The following is a 23,384-nucleotide window of genomic DNA, read 5'->3' on the forward strand; positions in this document are numbered from 1 at the left end:
AGGGAAAAATTTGCAATACTAAACAGTTGCTAGAGAATCTAAGATGTTTGAAAAACAGATCCATGAAAGATCCATATCCTTTTTCTTCAGTTATTACATATTTTATAATGATTAATCTTCTAATTATAAAATGATACCTTTATTTAGAAAATAATAACCTGAAAAATAAATGAATTTATATAAAGGAGCAAATAATATTACCTATACTCTTACCACCCAGAAGTATCCATTGTTAATATTTTGGTATATATCTTTTCATTTGTGGAAGATGATCTTTAATGCAATAATCCAAATATGGGATTTACTGAGCCTAGTTTGGCAATTCTAATTCTGAACATGCGTTTGGTCACCAATTTGCTAAATAGAAACAAAGTAAGAGTTCCTTCAGCAACTCTTAATTTTTTACAAATAGACTTTAAAAATAATTGTCCTGAGGCACCTGGGTGGCTCAGTCGGTTAAAGCCTCTGCCTTTGGCTCAGGTCATGATCTCAGGGTCCTGGGATCAAGCCCCGCATCAGGCTCTCTTCTCAGCGGGGAGCCTGCTTCCTCCTCTCTTTCTGCCTGCTTCTCTGCCTACTTGTGATCTCTGTCTGTCAAATAAATAAATAAAATCTTTAAAAAAAAAATTGTCCCGCAGACTTTCTTTTTGAAGCTTGAAAGTATTTTACTTTTGCTTCTTCTCAGTCCCACACCCTTTAACTCACTCTAGTGTACCATCCTGTGCTCACCTTCAAGTGTAAGTCCAAAGCTCCCGCAACTACACAAACCCATATTATATTTCCAAGTAGGTAGAGACAGTCAATAATAATAATTGAACACATGTGGCAGGTACCACATCTAAGGCTCTTCATGTGTCATCTCATTTAATCCTCACAAAGCTTTATGATAAAGATACTACTAATATGCTTATTTTACTGATGAGGAAACTAAATATCAGAGACATTACATTACTTCCTCAAGATGGCCATGAGTTAGTTACTGGTGAAGCCAACATTGCAGCTTGGGTCTGTCTGATCTCAAAGCCACTATGATACTTCAACATATGAGACCAAAGAAAAGACATGCCTAGACAAAAGTGTGAAGACATAAGTCTGTGTTTAGTGCTCTTGATGCCCAGCCAATAGGAGGCCTTTTTGCAAATAGTGTTTGATGAGAAGAAAAGTATCCATGAAAAGCTTTCTCTATTAAGGTAAGTGGGATAGTTTGAACATTAAGATGTTCATAGGGAATATTGACCTCTAAAACATTAAAGCTGGCATCTCGAGCTATGTTAAGTGTAGTATGATCTAATTATTTTCTTCAATTTGCAGATAAAAAAACTGAGGCCTAGGGAGGTGAGGTTACAATTTCTTGGAATAATAGGGTATGGCTAGAAGCAGGGTCTCTTGATTCTCTCAACCTAGGGCTTTCTGATCACACCAAGGCCTCTTTGTTTCATAATATATTTGAATCTGATGAAACAAAATGGCTTTATTTATTTTTTCTCCCAAGATTTTATTTTAATTCAAGTTAGATAACACATAGTGTAGTATCAGTTTCAGAAGTAGAATTTAGTAATTCATCACTTCCATATAACACCCAGTGCTCATCATTACAAGTGCCCTCCTTAATGCATATCACCCATTTAGCTCATCCCCCCACCACCACCCCTCAGTTTGTTCTCTTAACTGTAGAGTCTCTTATGGTTTGTCTCACTCTTTTTTTTTTATCTTATTTTATTTTTCTTTCCTTTCCCCTATATTCATCTGTTTTGTTTCTTAAATTCCACATATGAGTGAGATCATATGGTTTTTGTCTTTCTCTAACTGACTTATTTCACTTAGGATAATACTCTCTAGCTCCAACCACATTGTTGCGATTGGCAATAATTCATTCTTTTTGATGGCTGAGTAATATTCCATTGTATCTCTATAGCACATCTTCTTCATCCATTTGTCAGTCAATGGATATTTAGGCTCTTTCCATAACTTGGCTATTATTGATAGTGCTGCTATAAACAGAGGTGTCTGTGCCCCTTCGAATCAGTATTTTTATATCCTTTGGTTGAATACCTAGTAGTGCAATTGCTGGATCATAGGGTAGTTCTATTTTTAACCTTTTGAGGAATATACTGTTTTCCAGAGTGGCTGTACCAGGAAACAAAATGATTTTAAATGGATTTTAGAAGGTATTGCTTTTCCATCTGCTAGATGAAATTCTCTAGGTTCAATTTTTTTAGGCCAAGAACACATAGTGACTAATGTTTACTTTCAAGGTTTTGTATCTTTCCAATATTTTATCAACAGAAGCACATGAGATTCAGCCAATTCATATCACCAAGTTTTAAAATTCCCGTGTGAAACTTCTTCTGCACCATCTGTCCTATGTGTCATTTTAATTTATATGGAACCACTTAAGGCAGAAGTTGTGCCTGAAATCATTTCACACTACAATGCGTATACTTTTTTGTCTATTTGGCTCTTTGTTTTAGTTGTTTAAATGGAAAAATATGTTAAAAATAAAGAGTAACTAAATGAAACTACACTGTAAAACACAGTCCCTTCATGTAGTTTAATTAAACAGTGTAGAAAATAAAAGGATAAATTGATGCATATAGATTTATATCTATTTGAATTCCTATGACTTGATCTCAAATATACGTATGTTAACAGAGTTCATACTGACCTTTTCCATCATGAATTCAGTGCTTTCCTTCAACCCAGAACTCAAGGCCTTATCTAAGCCACTTTACCTTCAGTTTTGAAGGTGTTTGTCCTTCCCACTGGTTTTGACCTTAAGCTCGATCTTGGGCCCAGGATTGACTACTTGAAACAATTAAGTGCAGAAATAACAAGAACCTTTCTCGTTAGGATAGAAATGATGAGAACAGAATGTCCATTTAGTTTTAGTCTGGTAAAGTGATCTAGAATTCCCAGAAGACTGAATAAGGATAATGAGGGCAGGCATTATCAGATTAGTAGACTTAAAAATAATTCTGTGGATGTCATTTAAGTATGTTTTGGAAAACTAAGCTCTGTCAGCACCACACCCAGGACATTTCCTATAGCATGTATTTCATATAAGCATATATATTTTTTTCTATATTGATGCTTTTTTTTTTTGAGTTTGCTAAAGGCTGTGTTAAATGAAATGCAGAAAAGAAAGATAGCTGAATGCTAGGTGACAAGTGAGAGTGATAGATGCCTATAATTTTTACCTCTATGAATCTAATCTATCATCCTTGAGTAGAAAAGCATACTATATGATTAAGGAGTGAGCTACCTTTATAAATCTCTTGCACTTAAGAATGCTTGTAAGTTAAACAATTTCATTTATATTTAGGTATATATGGACATTTGTACGTCTTTTAAAATTGAAATATATTTGATATATAACATTATGTAAATGTTAGGTGTTCAAAATGTTAATTTTACACATTAATATATTATAATAGGATGCCATGGTAGCAATAATTAGCACCTCTATCATGCTATATAATTATTATTTCTTTTTAATGGTTATAATAATTAATTTGCTAAGTTTCTTAGCAAGTTTGATGATTATAATACAATATTAGTGTCTATATTCACTTTATTGTGCATTAGATTTCTAGGGCTTATTTACTACTCATTGCAAGTTTATACCTTTAAATAATATGTGTCCCCAACCCTTCCTGGTAGCCACCATTTTAATCTCTGTTTTTATGAGTTTGTCTTTTTAGAGTCTATTGAATATCATATAGTATTTGTCTTTTTCGTCTGATTTATCTCACTTAGTATAATGTTTTATCCATGTTGTTGCAAATGTCAAGATTATATATACATATATAATTTATAAATTATATGAAATATATATTCTGTTATATATAAAATATTTTTGTATATATGTATATGTGTGTGTGTCTATATATATTTATCCATTCATCCATAGGTGGCTACTTAGTTGTTTTTATATCTTGACTATTATGAATAATGTTGCAGTAAACATGGGAGTGCATATATATCTTTGATATCCTGTTTATGCTTCCTTTGGATATATACCCAGAAATGAAATTCCTGGATCAAAAGATAGGTCTGTTGGGGCACCTGCGTGGCTCAGTGGGTTAAAGCCTCTGCCTTCGGCTCAAGTCATGGTCTCAGGGTCCTGGGATCAAGCCCCGCATGGGGCTCTCTGCTCAGCAGGGAGCCTGCTTCCTCCTCTCTCTCTCTCTCTCTCTCTCTGCCTGCCTCTGCCTACCTACTTGTGATCTCTGTCAAGTAAATAAATAAAATCTTAAAAAACAAAATAGGTCTGTTTTTAATTTTGAGGAATTCCATATTATTTTCCATAGTAGTTGAATGATTTGCATTCCCACCAGTGTGCACAAGTGTTCCCTTTTCACCACATCCTCACCTACACTTGTTACCTCTTGTCTTTTTGGTGGTAGCTTTTCTAACAGTGTGAGATGATACCTGATTGTGCTTTTGATTTACATTTCCCTGATGTTTAGTGATGTTGAGTATCTTTTTATATACCTGTTGGCCATTTGGATATCTTTGCAAAATGTCTGTTCAGTTCCTCTGCCTATTTTAAACTCAGATTGTTGTGTTTTGTTGTTGTTGTTGTTGCTGTTGTTGTTATTGAGTTGAATAAGTTTGTACATTTTAATATCCACTAATTATTCAGTATTCAGAAATATTCTATGTCCTTGTAATATACCTTTGGCATCTGACATAAAGAAAATTGGCAGTATTTATGCATCCAGAAATCCTTTTCTCAATTCCCTAGCAGTGGCAAAGGCTAAAGGGAAAAGGAGAGTCTCCACATTGTTTTAAAGACATCTCCTGTTCTATAATGTTAAGTGATAAAGTCCTATTTGGGGCTTAGATTCATTTACTGTCAAATATGTCCTCAATGTCTACTACATGCCAGGCACTGGTCTAGGATCTGGATACATAGTGGTGAATGAGATATCTATTACCTCTGCTGTTGAAGTTTCCAGTCCCATGGACAAGACAGGAAAGATAAATAACCATGAATTGTGAGAAACAAACTGAGAACTCTGGTAGGGAATATGTGGGGTAAAATGATGGGCAAGGAAGGCCTCTGTGAAGAGATGACATTTAAGTAGAATACATAGGGGCACCTGGGTGGCTCAGTCGGTTTTAAGCATCCCAACTCGTGGTTTTAGCTCAGGTCATGATCTTGCAGTCGTGGGGTCAAGCCCCACATAAGGCTCTGCACTCAACATGGAGTCTATGTTAGATTCTCCCTCCTGCTCACTCTTTCTCTCTCTCTCTCTCTCTCTCTCTCATAAATAAATAAATAAATAAATAAAATCTTTAAAAATAAATAAATAAATAGAATACATGATGAAGTGGGGTGGGGTGAGGTGGTGGTTTTGGTTACTACCATTTATTGAGCTATAGGCCTGGGCTAAATTTTTTAATATATTATTTAATAACCCTATAATATGATGCCCACATTACGGATGAACATATAAGGCCTTAGTTACCAAAGTTACAAAGCCAGTCAGAAGAAGAGGTGAAAGGGGAACCTGGGTGGCTCAGATGATTGAGCATCTGCCTTCAACTCGGGTCATGATCCCAGAGTCCTGGGATCGAGCCCCACATCGGGCTCCCTGCTCAGTGCAAAGCCTGCTTCTCTGTCTCCCTCTGTCATTCCTTCCACTTGTGCTCTCTGGCTCTGTCTATCTCTCTGCCAAATAAATAAATAGGATCTTAAAAAAGAAAGAAAGAAAGAAAGAAAGAAAGAAAGAAAGAAAGAAAGAAAGAGGGAAATAGGGAGAAGGGGACATAATCCTGGGTCTGACTCTAGAGTTCATTGCCTTTGAAGCTATAATTCTATTTCTAGTAAAACTATCATAAAGGAATAACCAGAAATTAAGTTATGAATTTAAGTAAAAGGATGACTCTCTCAATTATCTGTTTTTCAAATTTCTGCTAATCTTCATTTTGGGAGTGAGGAGTGATTTCAGATTGAATTACAGGTGCATTTAATAACATTCTTTATTTTCCATTTTAAAATTTTTTTTTTAAGATTTTATTTATTTATTTGAGAGAGAGACAGTGAGAGAGAACATGAGTGAGGAGAAGGGCAGAGAGAGAAGCAGACTCCCCGTGGAGCTGGGAGCCCGATGCGGGACTCGATCCTGGGACTCCGGGATCATGACCTGGGCCGAAGGCAGTTGTCCAACCAACTGAGCCACCCAGGTGTCCCTATTTTCCATTTTTAAATGATATACATGTAAGAGGCTATAAAATAGGTAACCATAAAAATTATAGAAAAATGGTCAGATTTTATCAGGTTGTACTTGGAGAAAGGCAAAGAAATAGAGTGGGAGGGAAACATACAAAGTGAAAAAGCAAGAAATCATCACAGAAGAGATTGGTTTTGAGTAATGAGAGAAAGTCTAAGTTAGAGGTTAACCTGAAAGATACGATTTTCTCCCTGCTACCTAGAGCTAGTGGGATCTCCAGAGTTACCCCAAATACAATTACAGAAGACACTATCAGACATTTTTTCAGGAAGCTTGAACAAGGAATGTTCACATATAATGGGCACTTCTCTGACATTTCCTTAATTCCATGGATTTATGCAAAATTAAGTAGAAATAGAAAAACTAGAGCAATTTAAAATATATTTGATGAAATCTATATCACTGGGCTTGAAAGTTATTATACTTCAAAATTTTTTTAAAAAATTTTGAAGACTTTATTTACTTGAGAGTGAGTGAGAGAGAGAGAGACCATGAGCATGAGTGGGAGGGACGGGGCAGAGGGAGAGGAAGAAAAATAGGGAGAAGCAGGCTCACTGTTCGATGATCAGGGAGTCAGGATCATGACCTGAGGCAAAGACAGACGCTTAACTGACTGAGCCACCCAGGTGCCCCGAAGTTGTACTTTTAATGACTCACTATTAAATAAAGCTGACAGAGAAAATAAAAACTCTTGGTTGATTAGAATATTTATCCTGAACTCAAGTGGGTTTGAACCCACCTAGATTATGGTCCTGAAGAAGCTAAGTAAGGAAAGAACATGCCAGAAAAATTACCCAAAACTTCAAAACTTGAAATAAGGCACGTGCATGCACATACACATACACCTACACACATGTGCAACGGACAGCATGTTTTTCAATATAAACAGGGACAAAGGCCACTCGAGGATTATTCATAGCAATGCTTGCTATTGATTAAAGACCTAGACTTAGTGAGTTTTTTCTGTTAACTTAAAGACTTTGTCAGGTTAAGATGGTTGGTGGACACTGGTAGAACAGATAACCCCAGAAATTTATGGCCCATTGGTCATTATCAGTTTATATCTAAACCAGCAATCTTAACATTGCTTTGTTAAATTTCCTATAAATACCCCAGCTTCTTAAGTGCATTTTGAATTGTCATAACATCTTACTGGTTCTCTCATTAGTTAGTGAGTTAAATAAAATCATTTACATGTGTTAATTTTATATTTGCTTTATAGTCATGATTTTCCTTTTTTAAAAATTATACTTTAACATAGAGGATAAAGAATCTACCCACCTTAGTAATTTTATTGTGTTTTACTGATGCCCAGTGAAGAGGGATTTGTAATTTGCTATGAATTCCTATTATTCAATTTATAATTCACTGCGTGTATTTATGCCTGTTGGTTACACCTCCACAGAGGAGGTTTCATTCTTTTAACTTAGTGCTTTTGCAAACAAATCCTCAAAAATTTTAGTTAGGTGAAATACTCAAATTTGGTGGACCCAATTAACATTCGTAGCCAGGACCTTGACTTCCAGAGTAGATGGACTAAGGAAAGGCCAATTTGGTGTTACAGCTAAGTAGAGCTGACATCTGATTTCCTCCTTTGTCTCATTCTCCTTTTGTCCTCCTGTATGCACTTTGCAGGCATTTTGAGACCAGGTTTTTTAAAGAGCAGTTGAGTGGGCCAGTACTTGGTATCTGTTTGCATTTCTTTGTTATTTGCCACTCAGCAAAGTGAATGGACACCCAGTTGCTTGATAACAGTCACATATGCTTAGGTTCTATGCCTACAAGTGTTTCACTGATTTGAAAGATTTACATTTCACAAGTAGTGCTTATGTAATGGATTTCTCCATTTCCTCCACTGGAAGTTAAGGATAGATAGTTGAGATTGCTTTGAATTATGAGGAAACTTTGATATGAATAAAGTGTACTGATAATAAAGCATTCACTTACCGATCACATCTCATTTATCTACATTCCATGAATTCTCTACAAAGTCATGCTCTCTGACTGACTGTTTTGTGTTTATCAGATAATGTGCAAAGGAAAAAGCATCTTTTAAAAATTCCCAGCTCAAAGTATCCTGGTGTAACAGTTGAAAGTGATAACTTGAGCTTTCCTGGGGACTATATCAACACCATCAGTATTTTTCACTTTTATGAAACAACAATTAACAACAACAATGACGATAAAGTTGAAATGTAAATGCTCTAATTTTGCCTGATCATTGTATCAGGCAGCTTCCAATATTGATAGCTATTATGTATGAAACCCATTAGTCATCTTTCTGCAATTGCAAGGGGGAAAGTAGGAGGGACCAGGGAATTGCTGTATTATTGAAAAAGAAACTAGGAACTTCTTTTGTGTTTTATATTTACTTGCTGCAGACAAGTTAAACCCTTGTTAGATTCCTGGATGCTAAAGTTCCAAAAAAAAGTCTCAAGACCTCTCTTTGTATCCTGAAACTTTAACCTTTCCTTAAACAATTATCTTGCTTTGACTCTAATGGGTGAAATGATGTTTGGCAAGTCAGTTGACCTCTCCCTTCTAAGTTATCCTTATCTTGAGGAGGTGGTTATTGAAACTGGTGACTGGGAGATTTCTTTTAAGCAAGCATTTTTGAGTCTTTAACTTGGGCCTTTGTTTAGTGATATCCAAGAATTTATAAGCTCTAATTTGTGAGTTTCCTCTTAAAATAATAACACTTTGACACTAGTGTTTACAGTTTACAGATTACTCCCCACAACAGGTTTGTCCCCTCATAACTAATAGCTTGTAGTACTTAGCAAATGCTTAGAATATATTTATTATGAATTAATACACTCTGTTATAAATGTTTAAATGTTCCTATTTTCCAAGTATTAGAACAATAATAGACAAGGAAAACATTTGGTCTTCACTCATTTTCTTTCCCTACATGAGTTAATTATAATCCATTATAATGGAAAGTAAATAATTTCTTAAGTGATTTGCAAAAGGTAGAATATTGAGAGAATATTGGATTTGAATATAGAAGAAGTTGTTTCTAGTCCTGCTCTGCAACTCAACTGGATAGTTCATATCCCTTATCTGCAAAGTAGGCATAGTATCTCATAGGGTTGTGATATAGATGAAAGCACTTCATCATCTGTGAAGTGCTTTACAAAGGTGAGATCTTCTCATTCTTTGACTAACTTACACAACCCTACATACTACATTAAGCTCTGTTAATTCTTTTTCTCCAGGATTAAAATGGAAAACTGGAAAGGTTGATGGACTTCTGTTCACACAACCAAGCCAAAAAGCTAGGGTTATTATGACAAGGTTAAGGTCTACTCATCAGAAGTTAATGAAACAGAAAGGTCAACCTTCCTAATCATTTTGATCCACCCGAATAATGATGACTGACCAGTTAGATTAGCCATTGACATCCATAACAGGTGTGATCAGCCCTACCATAGGAAATTTAATGGAAACAACAACAATTAACAACACAGGACTAGAAGTAAAGAAACCTGGATCTTAGACTCCTGCCAATGACAAGAAATATGATCAAAAGTTAATCACTTAGCCTTTCTAAGCCTCACTCTTGACTTTTGTGAAATTATGGTTGGCACCAAATGACTTCCATTTTCTTGTTTGGCATTATTGCTGATTCTTGTTCCAGCCATACCTTCCAATGATGGAGTTGAGGTAAGTATTTTCTTTTTGTTACGTTTTTATGTCTTCTCAAATTTATCTGGAGTAGCATTTTAAATTGTTCTTTATGCGTCTACTGATCATTGCATTTTAGGTTAGTCAAAACATCAATCTTGGCTTTTATGATTTGCTATTTGAAAGGACATTTCCAAAGGAAATTTAAAGAGACTGATAAATCTACCTGTTCACAATTCAGCGAATAAATTTGGTAGGTTCTTTTATAGCAAAAATGATTTTCTCAACATAGTCAAATCAATAATAAGCCAAAATGATTGTATTCTAAGATTATGTATATCTAAATCATAAAATGAGACTACTGATTTAATTAAATCAGATCAAATAAGGTTTTTCTTCAACAGCACATCATCACTCAAGCTTAGAAATATTTGAAGGTAAGCAAAGCAATATTCTAAGCTCAGGTTTAGAGACAGAAATTTAACTTAGGGGAACTAAACAGGTAAGAATGATAAACTGTCTTCAAGGACACTGGAGAAAGTGTCTCCCTTGAGACATGTAAATGTGAATCAGCCTAGTGAGGCAATTCATGAATCAACCTTAAGTAACTAAAGTGAATCAGTATCTCCCTATGATATCATATACCTTGTCACCATTTATTCATTTACCTGTCACCCTTCTTTGGCTGCTATAAAGGCCAAATAAGCAAAGAAGTGATAACTCAGGTAAATGCCTCAGGGCTATAAAGTTTTTTTGAGATGAACTCTAGCAAGATAGAGGCTGAGCACTGGGTCTTTGCAGCTGGCAACCCCTTGTAGCTATGTTAGTGTCTGCTACATTGGGTACCTAGTTACTGGTATAAAGTCAGGGTTGTTTCCAAGGAAGAGAAAGAAAGTAGCTATTTCTTAGGCAACACTGACTTCCACACATATTATCCAGCATTTATAATATTCATATATATATATTTTTTCATATATATGAATTCATATATTCATAAATGATTAATTTCCTCAAAGAGGGTGCCTGTTCAATCATGATTCCCAACTTTTACTCCCTTCCTTTAAAGCTACAGGGCCACTAGAAAAGAAAAATAGAAATCTGTGCAAAATAGAAAAAAAACAAAAGCAAAACCAACTAACAACGTCTCTTACTTGAGTATTACTGAGGTAACTTCCATGGAATCATAAACTCTGGAAAAGTTCATAGAACACTATTGTAGTTTGTCTGTTTTTCTTAAATTGTGACATCCAAAAATAGAGACATAATTTGGGGCTAGTTTGGTATGCATAAAGCTGATCTACAAACTCACTTGTGTATATCTGGCAGATGTTTTTTTGTTTTTTTTTTTTTCCACCCAACCTCTTTGCTGGATCAACCCAAACTCTCCATTCCCTCAGTAAAACATACCCACTGAAGCCCACAGTGCTGAAGATCCAAGACTAAGGAGGCTATTCGCTAGTACTCTACATGTTTTCTCTCTCAGTTGAGTAGTACACTTACTAAGACTCAGTTGTGCTTTCCCAAGTTGTTTATGATAGTGTCACATGTTACTGTTTCAAATATTATATAACAAAATAAATACAAATGCAAAAGTAAAATTGTTTTGTGAGAATGAAATTGACAAAAATTAACTTGAAATGGATCATTGACCTAAATGTAAGAGCTGAAACTATGAAACATCTGGAAGAAAACATAGGAGACAATCTTTGAGATGTTGGGTTAAGCTCAAATTTCCTAGGACAAAAAACACAAACTATAAAAGAAAAGAACCAGTAAATTGGACTCTCATCAAAATGAAATACTTTTGATCTTTGAAAGAAAATGAAAAGACAAACCATGAAATGGGAGAAAATATTTGCTACATGTACACCTGATAAAACATATATCCACAACAATAAAGAAGTCTCACAATTCAATAATAAGATAAACAACCCAATTTAAAAATGACCGAAAGGGTTGAACAAGTAAGAAAATGGATGGTGAGCATAAGAGCCAGGTTTCTCAGTGATGGAGAGGGACGTTACAGTATGAAGCAAGAAAGGAAGGCTAGAACGAATCCTGTGGTACTGGATTAGCGGTGGAGACATCTTACGTATTAGCTTAATATGTACACAAATGGATAGATACAGAGACGATTATAGATCTGTGGTTTCATACACATAACCTAATTCTGTCTGCTAAGAGGGCATAAGGGATTTCAAGTATAGCTGGGCCTCATCCAAACAGGAAAATGGTCTATTCAATCAGGCTTTGAGAACTCATCAGGCAGCTTCTCTCTCTGCCTCTACTGCTCTCTGTGGTCACTCAGCATCTTTAATATCTCACCTAATGCTGCTACATTTTCCCAATTTTTCTTGCAACTGTCTTTTCCAATAACGGCCCCTTTGTTTAAAAAAATAGCTGTATGTTCGGGTCCACTTATGATCTCTACTTTTTCATTGATTTATATGTCTATCTTTGTGCCAGATCACAGTGTCTTGATTTTTGAAGTGTTATGAAATAGTAGTCTAAGTCCTAAGCCATTGGTCTTTGCAAAATTGTTTTGACTCTTCCAAGCTCTTTGCATTTCTATACATATTTAAGAATTCACATCTTTTTTTTTTTTAAGATTTTATTTATTTATTTGACAGAGAGAGAGATCACAAGCAGGCAGAGAGGCAAGCAGAGAGAGAGAGGGAAGCAGGCTCCTCACTGAGCAGAGAGCCCAATGCAGGGCTCGATCCCAGGACCCTGAGATCATGACTTGAGCTGAAGGCAGAGGCTTAACCCACTGAGCCACCTGGGTGGCCCAAGAATTCACATCTTAACTTCTACCAAAGACTGCAAAGATTTTGAATGGAATCGTATTGCACCTGTATATGGATTTAGGAAGAAGTAACATCTTAATGGTATTAATTTTTCTGGCCCATTTTATCTCTCTGTTTAGATTTCTCTTTAATTTCTCTTGCTAGTATTTTGTACTTTTCAGTGTACAAGATTTATACATATTTTGTTTAATTTATCATTAAATATTTCATGTTTTCATGCTATTTAAAATGTTAATTTTTAAAAAGATTTTATTTATTTATTTGAGAGAGAGAGAGAGAGGGAGAGCACAGAGGCAGGGTGAGAGGGAGAAGCTGATTTCCCGCTGAGCAGAGAGCCCAACGTGGGACTCAGTCCCAGGACACCAAGATCATGACCTGAGCTGAAGGCAGACGCTTAACTGCCTGAGTCACCTGCTTGTTGCATGTATAAATGATTTTTTAGTGTATTGACCTAGTATCCAATGGCCATGCTAAACCCACAGTTATTTTAGTATCTTTTTTTGTAGATTATTTTTTATTTTCTACATAAACAATTATGTTTGAAATCAAAAAGATTTTTTTATTCCCAATCTGTATGCTGGTTTTTGTTGTTGTTTTTATTTTCTTTTCCTTGCCCTATTTTGCACTGGCTATATTGAATATAGGTAGGGAGAGTGAATATCCTCACTTTGTTCTTAATTGCAGGGAAAAAGTTTTCAGTCTTTCATTAATAAGTATAATATTAGCTTCAAGTTTTCCATAGATATCACCAATGATTTTCTTAATCACGACAGCTCTTGAATTTTGTCAGATGCTTTTTCAGCTGTTATGGTGATCATATGCTTTTTTCTTTTTTACTTTAATTTGGTAAATTACATTGATTGACTTTTGAATATTAAACCAACCTTGCATTCCTAGAGCAAATCTCATCGTCATGATGCATTTACTTTTTTATATGTTGCTAGATTTAATTTCATATTTCAAATTTTCATATTTCTTTATTCTTATAATGTCTATGGTATCAGGATAAGGTGGCCTCATAAAAAGGGTAGTAAAGTATTCCTTTGTTGTTTACTTTTTATGTTTGTGTGAGATTACCCTTTTTTCCCCCTTAGATGCATGATAGAATTCACCAGTAAAGTTCTGCTCCTTCTGATTTCACTTTTTATCCCATTATCACAGTTAATCTCTTTTAACTCTTTCTGACCTGAATTCTTCTGGATATTAGCTTAACCAAAAGGTATTTGTTGATAAATAGATACTGCCTGAGATTGATAAGTTAAAAACTAGTCATAACTTGAAAAGAAAAATGGGAGTTTATCTCATTTGCATTAGTCCCATCTTCTCTCCTCCTTCATATGTTTAATATTTATATTATTTTTAGTTCTTCTACTCTACATCTTTATATAACTTTTTGTCCCATCAACTTTCAACAATCTCTTTTAACTCCCCATTATGTTAAGATGATAGCATGAACACATTTTTTTTTTCATTTTTCATTCTCTTTCTGTAACCTACACTCTGTCAGTGAAACTACATTTTCACTGTCAAAGATGTTAAAAATTGCATTTTGTCTTACAAACACAACTGTCTTGGGTATTTTACCCAAAGTTAACTCTAAAGGTGGAAAAGCTATACATAATCTTTATATTGTTATGATAGTAAATTTTATTTAGTGCCAAGCCAATTTATTGAGTCAAGATTGTATTTCCTTCATTACGAATTCAAAGTAATAACCTCTGGCTGTTTTGAAGGAAAATGTATACTCTTTGTTACACTTTTATTAACTCCCTTTGATCTTTATTAACCAGTAGCTGCACTTTAGTTTGTTTCTTAGTTAGACCATGTGTTCCATGTGTTTTTATTTATTTATTTATTTTTGTTTACCCTGTGGTTTCTTCTATTTATTTATTTATTTTAAGTTTTTATTTCTTTACATAATCTCTACACCCAAAATGGGGACCAAATTCACAACCCAGAGATAAGGAATTGATGCTCTTCTCACTGAGCCAGCCAGGTGCCCCTATCCTAAGGTTTCTATTTACCTTTCTTTTTCCATTTACATTATTTGCTTCTGTCATGTATTAGTTTCCCACTGCTGCTATAACAAATTACCACAAGCCTGATACCTTATCATAGCACACATTTATTATTTTACATTTCAGTAAGTCAGAAGTCTAAAGTGGGTTGGTGAGGCTATATTCCTTCTAGAAGCTGTAGGGGAGAATTTATTTTCTTGCCTTTCTGATTTCTAGAGACCATGCACTCCTTGGCTCACAACCCTGCAATTACTCCATCCTCTGTTTCTACTGTAATGTCTCCTTCTCTTATAAGGACCCTTGTGATTATATTGGGCCCACCTGTATAATCCAGGATAATCTCCTCATTTCAGGATCTTTAATTTATTCACACCTGCAAAGTATTACCATGGACAGGTTCTAGAGACTAGGATGTGGACATCCTTGGGGAGCCATAGTCATATCTACAATATTTCCCAGCTTCTCAATCATATTTTTTTTTACTCAATCAAAATTTTTTTTAATATTTTTTTATTACTCCATGCTTATCTTGGCACTAACATTAGTCTAGAACAGAATATATATATTTTTCAATACTGTCCTCTCTACCTCTCCAGATCACTAGAGAAACAATAGTTTGTTTCTCCCAGCTTTAGGCAGAAAAAGCCTTTTGAGCAAAGATGTGTGTGTTTCTCCATTTGTAGTTCAGCTGAAAGGTGAACTAGAACCTTCTTGGAGGAAGCTACTTAAGGCCTCAAAGTCAAGTCAGCACATTCTTATTCAAGTTTGTCCTTCCAAGACTCTGAATGTTGTCGCCTTATTAAATGCAATGCCTGAATCCCAAGAATTGATTGACAGCTGAGTACCTGTTTGCCACCACTTAACAAGGACTCAAACTAAACATTTCAGTTAAATGGAAAAGCTACTCGGTATGTACTATGTAATATGGTAACTCTGTAATGGATATATTAGTGAATTTAATAGTTTCATAGTGGTTTAATGAGACTCAATCCTGGGGTTTTTTAGGGACATTCTATTGAAAACTAAAATTGTTTGTTCCTTTAGGATTCTTGTGCTGATAGAGATGTCAGTTTAGCCATCTTGGTATCACAAGGGGAGAATCTGCCTGAGAGTAAAACCAACCTTTGTTGAAAAAGTAGAAAAAGAGCCATGAGCTGGAAAAACATATAGATGAAGAGATTAAGTCCCAATGAGAATTTTTAAGCCTCTTGATTGGTTATGTCTAAAGCCAGCTGTATATGTCAGTTATGTGAGGAAATAAATTCCTTTTTTTTTTTTTCTTAAACTAGTTGGTCTTAGTTTTCTTCACAAGGTAAGAATGCTATTAAGATAAATTCATGGGGGCAGACATATAGATCAATACTTTACCCATTTGAAAATTTCCCTGAGATAACTTAAAGCTCTCATCCACATGTCTTATATCCTCTTTTCTCAAAAGGAGCAATAGAAAATATAGACTGTTATTACCTACTGGTAATTTCTGTTATATGTTTATTTATTCATACCTCAGAACCAAAGTTTATAGTGGAAATTGGGTGACTATGACTTTCTAATGGAGGAAAATAAAGTTCCTTAAGCTCTTTAAAATTCCCATCCACTTCATAGTACATTAAGTGTTATCCCATACACTAGTGCATGTGCGTTCATACACACTACAGAAAGGAAGTACAATATTCCACAGATAGTTTTAATATGAAGGTCAAAACCATGTCCTTTTGCTGGCCAATCCTCTTTCCTGTACATAATTACTTTTAAAGACAAAAAAAAAAAGTCCTCATTACAAACATCTGTATATTTACCACATAATCCTCCTACTGGATTTACTTCGGATTTAGTTCTCAAAGATAGACTCTAAAATCTTTAACTGAAGGAGGGAAAAAAAACTCCACACACATACACACAACCAACACTACCACCACCACCAATAAAAACCTTAAAATACAAATAGACTACTCAGGCTCTATTCTGAATTCTAAGGAGATGACTCCTCCCCATGATTTAAATTTTAAGAAGAACCATCTCATCTTCCAATGTCCACTTTAAAAAATACTATCTGTATTCCTTGTGACTGTTAGATGCTTACAAATTTTGGAATTGTTTGTCTAATGTTATTTCCATAGAGTGACTTCTTGCATAGTCAGTAACTGTGCTGTGTCTCCCTCCCTCAAATCCCAGGATAATCCCCTCTGAATGCCTGAAAGAATTTTTAGATTTATTTTGACATTCAGAGTGCTCTCAGGGCTCTGAGCCACAGAAAGTATTTTTCAAGATTATAATTTATCTGTAATCTTTTTACTGCCATGTTCTCTAAAATACTCAGGAAGACCAAGTCAGCATGGCTTGTTCTTGGGTACTTTTCGTTTTGTTCTGAGAAGACACCTTTTGGATCTGAAAAGTGAACAGTACACTTTCCCCTTTGTACCACTTACCATGAGAGACACCAAAGAAATGGGTGGCTTTGACATACATGGCTTGGCTGGCCCTTTGTAACTCTGACAGCAACATGTACCCATTCTCAATATTTGGGGCTCCCATATTGAGGTCTATTACTTAGGGGTAATCATCACACGAGCTTTGATAAAGCAGGCTCTTAGCTCTGAGTCTGGTCCTGAATTTGCTTCATAACCCTGCAGTCTCATGGGTCCCTAAAGTGACCTGATTACCCGGAGAGGTAGCAGAGCAGGCAGAGGACCTTTAGGCAGCTGTTACAGATAGAGTAGCCCTCTATAGGCAGGCCCACGTAGAGTCATACCCCATCACTAGCAATTTAGTAAGGAATTGCTTTATTCTGGAGCTATTACCTCAGAGCATAGCACTGCAGAAATAGGATTTTGATATGGCGGAAGAGGTAAGAACATCATTTTGAGGCCCTGGTCTGTATCGACCTAGGTCTATATAGCACACTGTGAAGGGCATGCCAGCTGCTGTGGGAATGAGGACTACAAGGGAAGAGAAGAGACGAAAAGAGCACCAAATCCAGATCGGTTTGTCTCATAGTTTTGCCAAACAGCGGCTCTGTTTCAGAGCTAAACCCTTTAGTAGAGGATTAGGGAAAAACACCCTGAATTTATTCCCCTCCCCACTTTGATGCTTGTTTGGAATGTTTTTTCCTTGTGATCACATCTGCGTTTGCCTGCTTTCTACATGCACAGAAGCAATTTCCAGTTTTATGCTTAGAGTTGTTACAAGGTAGATCAGTGAATTCAGAATAAACCAAAATGTTTGCATTTTAGGTCAAAACGTTTATACTCCTCTGATGAAGAAACCCAGTAATTTTTTTCAGTATTTAAATGGGACATGTGTCTATAAGGATTCCAAGGACCCATCTTTTTTGTAGCTACAGATAAGAATTTCTTTAACTGCTAGCTCTCTACCAGACTTCTATTAGCAGAGCACAAAGTAATTATAGTTGTACGATTGGCTGGTATTATTTGGAAAAAGTAATTGTCCAAAAGAAGAGAATATGCAGACAGAATGATTTAATAATTTGTATATCAAATTTGCCCTTTGGGTGGTTGTCATTAACATAGAAATTAACTTATAAATTATATTCTGAACAGTGTGTAAACTCTGGAACAATTAGATAAAATAAAACCTCCCCACACAATAGAATGTACCGTAATTCAGAATGGAGAAAGAACACAAGATTCTGAAAACACATGAGATCACCTCACTATGCCATAGAATTTTTAATCTCTTCCAATAAAAGTGTTTCTTTAATATTTGGTATTGCTCTCTTGCCAAAAAGGTCAGCAGAAGCAGAAAATGCAAGCTTTGGAAGATCTCCCTACATGTCCAAGCGTGCCAAGTCCTGCTTGGCCATTGAATGTTCATGCTTCAGAATCTTGTAGCTTCAAAATCAGGGTGCAGATTCTGCAAAAAACCCACCTGAGAGTAACATTTTCAAATCTACTAGAATAAAGCCCAGGAATCACTGCAGTAGTTTATACTATCTGGTCACAAATGTTTTTAAGTCCAGGAAGTATATCACGTCTAAAAGGCCCAAGATAGGGTTTTTAAAGATATTATAATATTTCTAAAAATATTTATAAAAAAACCAAGCACACTTGATGCTAATAGATTCAATAACCAATGAAGACATCTTTGTTATTATTATTTTTAAAATAAAATCCTTTTTTCAGGGGTACCTGGGTGGCTCAGTCGGTTAAGCATCTGCCTTTGGCTCAGGTCATGATCCCAGAGTCCTGGGATTGAGTCCCACATGGGGCCCCCTGTTCAGTGGGAAGTCTGCTTCTTCCTCTCCCTCTGTCTCTGGCCTAACCCTCACCCTGACCTGCTTGTGCTCTCTCTCTGTCAAATAAATAAATTAAATATTTTTTTAAAAAATTCTTTTTTCAGATTAGTAAGATCCCTCTCTGCCTTTATTTATGTTTGGGGGCAGGGGGGCTCAAAACATAGAAAATATAATAAACGTCTATGATAAATATTTGCCACTGAAATGAACAAATATTACATTTTATTCCCTTCAGTTATTTTTTCTTTTTTAAGTAAAGCATTAAAATCTCTACATTTTCTCAGCCAGGCCCATTATCTTCCCTTTCCAAACTTAGCATCATCTGGTGTATGTATCCCAATTACATTTTTGTTTTTGTGTTATATTTTTTTATGTTCTTTAACAGAGTTATGTAATAGTCTCCTTAAGTGTCTTGCCTGATTTAAAGTTTTTTATTATATTTTCTAATCTTTATTGTTAGTATTTAAGTGTTTTTTTTTTTTATTGTCCAACAATCTTAGGTTGGATAATCTTCTGAATTCTCTCAATTTTACAAGTTATCTGAGGTTTCTCTTGCATTTTCTAGGATGATAATCATATATTCTACAGATAAAATTTTGGTCTTTTCCTTTCCAGTTCTTAACCTCTTTTATCTTGTATTATTTCTTTGGTTAGGAACTTCAGTTCAATGTTGTATAGTAGGATGATTTTAGGCATCTTTGTCTTGTTTCTTATTTTATTTGGAGTGCTTCTAAAATTTCACCATTTAGGGGCCTGGGTGGCTCAGTCATTACGCGTCTGCTTTCAGCTTAGGTTATGATCTCAGGGTCCTGGAACAGAGCCCCGCTTCTGGCTCTCTGCTCAGCAGGGAGCCTGCTTCCTCCTCTCTCTCTGCCTGACTCTGCCTACTTGTGATCTCTGTCTGTCAAATAAATAAATAAATAAATCTTAAAAAAAAATTTTTCAGGGATGCCTGGGTGGCTCAGTGGGTTAAGCCGCTTCCTTCGGCTCAGGTCATGATCCCAGCGTCCTGGGATCGAGTCCCACATCGGGCTCCTTCCTTGGCGGGGAGCCTGCTTCTCTCTCTGCCTCTGCCTGCCACTCTGCCTGCTTGTGTGCTCTTGCTCTCTCTCTTTCTCTCTGACAAATAAATAAATAAAATCTTTAAAAAAAATTCAGCATTTAGACTGATGTTTGTTGTTAGTTTTTGATAGATTTACTTGATTAGGTAGGAGAAATTGCCTTCTATGCACATCTTTTTTAGTTTTTTTTTTTTCTGCTTTATTGAGAGGAATATATGGCATTTCCTTATCAATCTCTTAATGCAGTAAATGTGATGATTTAATTTGAAGATTTTTCTCCTGTTAAATCATTTTTGCCTTCGCAGTCTTCATCTATTTGATCATTGCCTATCTATCTTTCTATCTATGCATTCAATTCCATATGGCAATTTGGGAACTTTTTAGTTAATTATAGCTTTCATTTAACAAATATTCATTGAGTACTTCCATGTGCCAGGCACCTAGGCAACAGAGTACAGTAGTGAACAAAATAAATTAAAAAAAAAAAACCCCTTGCCCTCATAGATTACATTTAAGAAAGCAGTCAATGAACAAGATTGGTAAGTAAAATATATAGCATGTTAGATAGCAATTGCTATTAAAGAAAAGAATAAAAAAATAAAAGGGATGTGAAATGTGTGTGAAGGATTGGACTTTAAATTGAGTATCTAAGAAAGTCTTCATAAAAATGTTTATCTGAGGAAAGACCTGTAGGAAAGGAGAAGACCTCACTAGACAGCTAACTGGTAAAGAACATTCCAAGCAGAAGAAACAGAAGTTAGGCAATCCTAAAGTAGGGACACTGCTGACATATTTAAAGAATAATTTGGCAATTTCTTCCCTAGAAATTTTGTCTATTTCATTGAAATTTTCAAGTTCATCAGTATACATTTATTTATGATGCTTAATTATTTTTTAAATGATTGCATTTGCAAAGTGATCATTACTTAAGGTAACTTTTTGTTTTGATTAGTCTACCTATAAGTTTGTCTATTTTGTTATTATTCTCAATATTATTATTACCAAATACACTCTGTGTATTGGAATTGACAATTTATACATTGCATCTCAGATGTGCAAAAACGCCACTTTATATTTCTGTACCTCAGATGACATCTCCCTTCTTATACTCACAGATGGCTCTAGGAAACTTCTGGATGTCTTCTATGTCAAAGAGGCGCTCTTGAAAGTTTGGTAGTGCTAGCCCAATCTCTCTGTCTCTGCCTGACCACACCATGCCGCCATTTTTACTCTACTCAGCAGCTGAGTGCTATTGGCATGAAAGCATTCTGCAAGGTGACCTCTTTAGTAATCCCACAAGGGCACAAGCTGCCTTCTTTTTGCCATTGCTCTCAAGCCCTTCACTGACCACCTGCATAAGCTTGGGACTGCATAGAAGTTGCAATTAAAACTAAAAGAATCATCCGTGCAAAGGAGAATGAGAGGCCTACTCAGGGAGAAAGATGACTTACCTGAAGCAATTTCTCTTGCGTGGACCAGGCCTAGGCTCCATGAGTTATAGACACTTAAGGAGTAGAATTAGTAAGACCAAGGGCAATATCTGAGACAAATATGATGAGACACTTCAACTAGAGTATCTTAATAATATTTTTTATTTTTTGTATTTTATGATGCTGTGATATCTCAGGGCCTTAATAGGTAGAGATTATCCCTCTCAGGATTAGATAACTCCTAGAGATAGCAAACATTCACCTGAGAGCATAATCTTTAAATGCAAATCAACCAATCCAGCGCCCATATCAGCAACCATCTCCTTACTGGGCCAAGCCACCATAACCCTGCCTTAATCATCCCAGGGCAGGTATCAGACAAGGAGGGGCAGTTCCTACATCTTAGAATCCACCAAAATTTTTCAAACTAGCCAATGCTAGGCATGTCTTTGTTTACCCTGCCTGGCCCATTCCTTCCCACAAAAGCCACAATAAAAGCTCTTACCCATGCCTTCCTCTTGCTCCCTCTGATTCCTGACCTTAGTGCTTCTGCATTTGGTCCCATATGGTATGCCATGCCTCTTATTTCGAGGGATCTGTGAATATAAAATTATTCCTTGTTGACAATCATTTCCATGTTTGCAAGTCTTACCATACCTGATTAGAACAAATCCTAGAACATTTTAAAACACAGAGGGCCACATATAGAACATAAGTGTGTGGACTCAATACCATTAGGACGTTAAAGGCCCTTTGCAATTAGATGCCATCTTAAGAAGAAAGAAATTGGGGAGGATGGAGGAGTTTTAGAGTCCTTGAATGGGGATTTAAGTAGTTCACAATTCCAATCTCATAGATAATGAGCTCATTGCTGCTTTTGGTGGAAATTTTTTTTGTCAAATTTTACCTTCCCGAGGGTAGTGGCAAGTGATTATGGATGATACTCCTGTAGCTGCTTAGCCCCAACATGTAGCACCATTAAAAATCTTCTGAGTTTAATTCTTTAAGTTAGGAATTTCTCCTTGAATGTCCAGTGCTTTAGGCTGCTTGAAAGGAACACACAGGAAGCGTCACATTTTGCTAATATTTAGCATTTATTTATCAGATCAATGTAGTGCAGTGTAATCAAGTTGCCTGAGTTTGAATCCAGGCTCCATCACATGGGCTATGTGACCTTAGATAAATTATTTAGCCTCTCTTCACCATAGTTTTCTCACCTATAAAATGAAATAATTATATTAGTACCTACGTCGGTGGGTGGTTGTGAGTGGTAATGAAAAAATGCATAGAAATTATTAATGTAATACCTGGCACTTACAGAGCACTCAGTAAATGTCAGTTATGAAGGTAACTAGAGTGATTATTAATATGTCTTTGTACAGGCACTGTGCTAAGTGGTCCCTTTCTTCCTCTATCTTCCCAGCACCCCATGGTAATAGTATTACCTAGGAATAGAGGAGCTTTGACTGTACACCCTTACTTTTATTAATCACCATCCCCCCATGAGTGGAAGTTTAAGAGAGGGTGAATCAAAGAAAGAGTTCAAGTATTCTGGCACCATTCTATATTCTCAGCTATCCAAGAGTGAAAAACAAGAGAACTTAGGACACGTTGTGACATTTCTCATGTTGTCACCAGTGTTGCTGGTATTTAGATCACTCGGCCCAAGCTGTAGTCTACAAGACATCTACAATTTCCCTCAAAACATTTCAAGAATGTTATGCCTTTTTCCTTTCCCACAAAAAGGCAAACATTGCTGAAACATTTCATTTATGCTTGAAAAAAGATGTTTTTTGGCATCGAACATCCAACAAGAGGATATTTTCTGGAACATCAAACAATCATTGATAGCTAACAATGCTGGTTTTGCTTAAATGAAAGCCATTAGGAAGCCACCAAATTGCCATTTAGCCAAGAACCATGAGATTCAATAAATTATGGGGACAT

General features: G+C 35.8%; 1 protein-coding gene across 9 annotated transcripts in view; it reads left to right on the plus strand.

Moving 5' to 3' along the window:
• Positions 1 to 23,384, plus strand: part of LOC116866117 — a 198,799-nt gene that overhangs the window by 105,038 nt on the left and 70,377 nt on the right. The window contains exon 3 of one of the 9 annotated variants that reach the window (XM_032854826.1): positions 9,880 to 9,906. The exons of the other annotated variants lie outside the window; for them this stretch is intronic. The gene's annotated coding sequence lies outside the window, so the exon portion shown is untranslated. Of the gene's footprint in view, positions 1 to 9,879; positions 9,907 to 23,384 lie in introns of those variants that run through there. 9 annotated transcript variants of the gene reach the window in all.

Source organism: Lontra canadensis, unplaced genomic scaffold, assembly GCF_010015895.1.
Source record: "Lontra canadensis isolate GAN:19392208 unplaced genomic scaffold, GSC_riverotter_1.0 scaffold9, whole genome shotgun sequence".
Classification (NCBI taxonomy): Eukaryota; Metazoa; Chordata; class Mammalia; order Carnivora; family Mustelidae; genus Lontra; species Lontra canadensis.